The sequence below is a fragment of the Arachis hypogaea genome, chromosome 12 (assembly GCF_003086295.3).
Source record: "Arachis hypogaea cultivar Tifrunner chromosome 12, arahy.Tifrunner.gnm2.J5K5, whole genome shotgun sequence".
Lineage (NCBI taxonomy): Eukaryota > Viridiplantae > Streptophyta > Magnoliopsida > Fabales > Fabaceae > Arachis > Arachis hypogaea.
Window position 1 is genome coordinate 58426364 of NC_092047.1, and position 5574 is coordinate 58431937.

At 41.8% G+C, this 5574-nt stretch overlaps 1 non-coding gene across 1 annotated transcript; it reads left to right on the forward strand.

Moving 5' to 3' along the window:
- The first annotated feature begins 5165 nt into the window (after nucleotides 1–5165).
- LOC112731193 (small nucleolar RNA R71) lies at nucleotides 5166–5273 on the forward strand. Its single transcript, XR_003166982.1, has one exon. It is a non-coding gene; the product is annotated as a small nucleolar RNA R71 (small nucleolar RNA).
- The last annotated feature ends 301 nt before the right edge of the window (nucleotides 5274–5574 follow it).

Here is a 5574-nt window from a genome sequence, read left to right on the forward strand (position 1 = left end):
AGTTTTGTAGCTCCAAAAAATCCATTTTGAGTGCAGGGAGGTCAGAATCCAACAGCATCAGCAGTCCTTCTTCAACCTCTGAATCTGATTTTTGCTCAAGTCCCTCAATTTCAGCCAGAAAATACCTGAAATCACAGAAAAACACACAAACTCATAGTAAAGTCCATAAATGTGAATTTAACATAAAAACTAATGAAAACATCCCTAAAAGTAACTAGATTCTACTAAAAACATACTAAAATCAATGCCAAAAAGCGTATAAATTATCCGCTCATCACAACACCAAACTTAAATTGTTGCTTGTCCCCAAGCAACTGAAAATCAAATAGGATAAAAAGAAGAGAATATACTATAAATTCCAAACTATCAATGAAACATAGCTCCAATCAGATGAGCGGGACTTGTAGCTTTTTGCATCTTGAATAGTTTTGGCATCTCACTTTATCCATTGAAGTTCAGAATGATTGGCTTCTATAGGAACTCAGAGTTTAGATAGTGTTATTGACTCTCCTAGTTCAGTATGATGATTCTTGAACACAGCTATTTTATGAGTCTTGGCCGTGGCCCTAAGCACTTTGTATTCCAGTATTACCACCGGATACATAAATGCCACAGACACATAATTGGGTGAACCTTTTCAGATTGTGACTCAGCTTTGCTAAAGTTCCCAATTAGAGGTGTCCAGGGTTCTTAAGCACACTCTTTTTTTGCTTTTGACCTTGACTTTAACCGCTCAGTCTCAAGTTTTCACTTGACACCTACACGCCACAAGCACATGGTTAGGGACAGCTCAGTTTAGCCGCTTAGACCAGGATTTTATTCCTTTAGGCCCTCCTATCCACTGATGCTCAAAGCCTTGGGATCCTTTTTATTTGCCCTTGCCTTTTGGTTTTAAGGGTTATTGGCTTTTTGCTCTTGCCTCTTAGTTTTAAGAGCTTTTGGCTTTTTCTGCTTGCTTTTTTTTTCGCCTATTTTATTTATTTTTTTTCTACAAGCTTTGTTCTTTGCTGCTTTTTCTTGCTTCAAGAATCATTTTTATGATTTTTCAGATTATCAAATAACATGTCTCCTAGTCATCATTCTTTCAAGAGCCAACGTATTTAACATTCTTAAACAACAACTTCAAAAGACATATGCACTGTTCAATCATACATTCAGAAAACAAAAAGCATTGTCACCACATCAATATAATTAAACTAAGTTCAAGGATAAATTCCAAACTCATGTACTTCTTGTTCTTTTGAATTAAAATATTTTTAATTTAAGAGAGGTGATGGATTCATAGGACATTCATAACTTTAAGACAAAGTTACTAACTACTAATGATCATGTAATGAAGACACAAACATAGATAAGCACTTAACATAGAGAAAACGAAAAACAGAGAAAGTAAGAACAAGGAATGAGTCCACCTTAGTGATGGTGGCGTTTCCTTCTTGAGGAACCAATGATGTCCTTGAGCTCTTCTATGTCTCTTCCTTGTCTTTGTTGCTCCTCCCTCATTGCTTTTTGATATTCTCTTATTTCATGAAGGATGATGGAGTGCTCTTGATGTTCCACCCTTAGTTGTCCCATGTTGGAACTTAATTCTCCTAGGGAGGTGTTAATTTGCTCCCAATAGTTTTGTGGAGGAAAATGCATATGAGGCATCTCCGGGATCTCATGGTGATGAGCTTCCTGTGCCTCTTGAGCTCCATGAATGGGCTCTCTTACTTGCTCCATCTTTTTCTTAGTGATGGGCTTCTCTTCCTCAATGTGAATTTCTCCTTCTATGGAAGCTCCAGCTGAGTAACATAGATGGCAGATAAGATGAGAAAAAGCTAGCCTTGCCCCAAGAGAGGGCTTTTCGGCTATTTTGTAGAGTTCAAGGGAGATGACTTCATGAACCTCTACTTCTTCTCCAATCATGATGCTATGGATCATGATGGACCGATCCACAGTAACCTCAGATCGGTTGCTAGTGGGGATGATGGAGCGTTGGATGAACTCCAACCATCCTCTAGCCACAGGCTTGAGGTCCAATCTTCTTAGTTGAACCGGCTTGCCTTTGGAGTCAATCTTCCATTGAGCTCCTTCCACACATATGTCCATGAGGACTTGGTCCAACCTTTGATTAAAGTTGACCCTTCTAGTGTAGGGGCGTTCATCTCCTTGCATCATAGGCAAGTTAAACGCCAACCTCACATTTTTCGGACTAAAATCCAAGTATTTCCCCCGAACCATTGTAACATAGTTCTTTGGATCCGGGTTCTTACTTTGATCATGGTTCTTGGTGATCCATGCATTGGCATAGAACTCTTGAACCATTAGGATGCCGACTTGTTGGATGGGATTTGTTAGAACTTCCCAACCTCTTCTTTGAATTTCATGTCGGATCTCCGGATACTCATTTCTTTTGAGTTTGAAAGGGACCTCGGGGATCACCTTCTTCTTGGCCACAACATCATAGAAGTGGTCTTGCTGAGCTCTGGAGATGAATCTTTCCATCTCCCATGACTCGGAGGTGGAAGTTTTTGTCTTCCCTTTCCCTTTTCTAGAGGATTCTCCGGTCTTAGGTGCCATCAATGGTAATGGAAAAACAAAAAGCTTATGCTTTTACCACACCAAACTTAGAATATTACTCGCCCTCGAGCAAGAAAATAAAGAATTAGATGAAGAAGAAGAAGAAAAGATGGAGAAGAGGGGGGAGGTGTGTTTCGGCCAAGAAGAGAAGAGAGGGTTGTGTTGTGTGAAAATGAGGAAGAATGGAAGGCTTTATAAAGGGAAGGGAGGGGGGGTTAAGGTTCGGCCATATGGGTGGGTTTGATTTGAATTTTGAAGGTAGGTGGAGTTTATTGGGTAGGTTTTTGGGGAAGAGTGGGTGGATGTGAGTGGTGAAGGGTTTTGGGGAAGAGTGTTTATTGGGAATAGAGGATGATTGAGAAGAGAGAAGAGAGTGAGTGGAGGTAGGTGGGGATCCTGTGGGGTCCACAGATCCTGAGATGATCCTGTGGGGTCCACAGATCCTGAGATGATCCTGTGGGATCCACAGATCCTGAGGTGTTCAAGGATCTACAATCTTGCACCAAATTAGGCATGTAAAATGCCCTTGCACACAACTCTGGGCGTTCAGCGCCAGGTTGGTGCCCATTTTGGGCGTTCAACGCCCATTTGTTGCCCATTTCTGGCGTTGAACGCTAGAACCATGCTTGTTTTGGGCGTTCAGCGCCAGCTCTTCTCCAGGGTGCAATTCTGGCGTTCAGCGCCCAGATGATGCCCATTTTGGGCGTTCAGCGCCCAGATACTGCCCATTTTGGGCATTCAGCGCCAGAACCATGCTCTTTTCTGGCGTTGAACGCCAGGCAGGTGCTTCCTCCAGGGTGTGATTTTTCTTCCGCTGTTTTTGATTCTGTTTCTAAATTTTTTGTTTATTTTGTGACTCCACATGATCATGAACCTAAGAAAACATGAAAAACAAAAATAAAATTAGATAACTAAACATTGGGTTGCCTCCCAACAAGCGCTTCTTTAATGTCAACAGCTTGACAGTGGGCTCTCATGGAGCCTCACAGATGTGCAGAGCTTTATTGAGACCTCCCAACACCAAACTTAGAGTTTGGATATGAGGGTTTGACACCAAACTTAGAGTTTGGTTGTGGCCTCCCAACACCAAACTTAGAGTTTGACTGTAGGGGCTTTGGTTGACTCTGCTTTGAGAGAAGCTTTTTCTGCTTCCTCTCCATGGATGCAGAGAGAGATCCTTGAGTTGTAAACACAAGGTTGTCCTTATTTAATTGAAGGATCAATTCTCCTCTGTCAACATCAATCACGGCTCTTGCTGTGGCTAGGAAAGGTCTTCCTAGGATGATGGATTCATCCTCTTCCTTTCCAGTATCCTCTTCCTGTTTTCTTGAATTGTCTGCCATCTCTAATGAGATTTTAGCAGCTTGCACCCCATAGATTCCCAGTTTCTCTATTACAGAGAGGGGCATGAGGTTTATTCCTAAACCAAGGTCACACAGAGCCTTAAAGATCATGGTGCCTATGGTACAAGGTATTATGAACTTTCCAGGATCCTGTCTCTTCTGAGGCAATGTCAGTTGATCCAGATCACTTAGTTCATTGGTGAACAAGGGAGGTTCATCTTCCCAAGTTTCAATACCAAATAATTTGGCATTTAGCTTCGTGATTGCACCAAGGAACTTGGCAGCTTGCTCTTCAGTAACATCCTCATTCTCTTCAGAAGAGGAATACTCATCAGAGCTCATGAATGGCATAAGGAGGTTCAATGGAATCTCTATGGTCTCTAGATGAGTCTCAGATTCCTTAGGTTCCTCAGAGGGAAGCTCCTTATTGATCACTGGACGTCCCAGGAGGTCTTCCTCCTTGGGATTCACATCCTTCTCCTCTCTTGTGGGTTCGGCCATGGTAATTAATTCAATGGCCTTGCACTCTCCTTTTGGATTCTCTTCTGTATTGCTTGGGAGAGTACTGGGAGGGATTTCAGTGATCCTTTTACTCAGCTGGCCCACTTGTGCTTCCAAATTTCTAATGGAAGACCTTGTTTCATTCATGAAACTCATAGTGGCCTTAGATAGATCAGAGACTAAATTTGCTAAGCTAGATGGATTCTGCTCAGAATTCTCTGTCTGTTGCTGAGTGGATGATGGAAAAGGCTTGCTATTGCTAAACCTGTTTCTTCCACCATTATTAAAGCCTTGTTGAGGCCTTTGATCCTTCCATGAGAGATTTAGGTGATTTCTCCATGATGGATTGTAGGTGTTTCCATATGGTTCACCCATGTATTTTAACTCTGCTATTGCAGGGTTCTCAGGATCATAAGCTTCTTCCTCAGAAGATGCCTCTTGAGTACTGTTGGATGCAGCTTGCATTCCATTCAGACTCTGAGAAATCATATTGATTTGCTGAGTCAATATTTTATTCTGAGCCAATATGGCATTCAGAGTATCAATTTCAAGAACTCCCTTCTTCATAGGCGTCCCATTACTCACAGGATTCCTCTCAGAAGTGTACATAAACTGGTTATTAGCAACCATGTCAATGAGTTCTTGAGCTTCTGCAGGCATTTTCTTTAGGTGAATGGATCCACCTGTAGAAGTATCCAATGACATCTTTGATAGCTCAGATAAACCATCATAGAATATATCCAGGATGGTCCATTCTGAAAGCATGTCAGAAGGACACTTTTTGGTCAGCTGCTTGTATCTTTCCCAAGCTTCATAGAGGGATTCACCTTCTTTCTGTCTGAAGGTTTGAACATCAGCTCTAAGCTTGCTCAGCTTTTGAGGAGGAAAGAACTTGGCTAAGAAAGCCATGACCAGCTTATCCCAAGAGTTCAGGCTGTCTTTGGGTTGAGAGTCCAACCATATTCTAGCTCTGTCTCTTATAGCAAAAGGGAAAAGCATGAGCCTGTAGACTTCAGGATCTACTCCATTAGTCTTAACAGTATCACAGATCTGCAAGAATTCAGTTAAGAACTGAAAAGGATCTTCAGATGGAAGTCCATGAAACTTGCAGTTCTGCTGCATCAGAGAAACTAGCTGAGGTTTCAGCTCAAAATTGTTTGCTCCAATG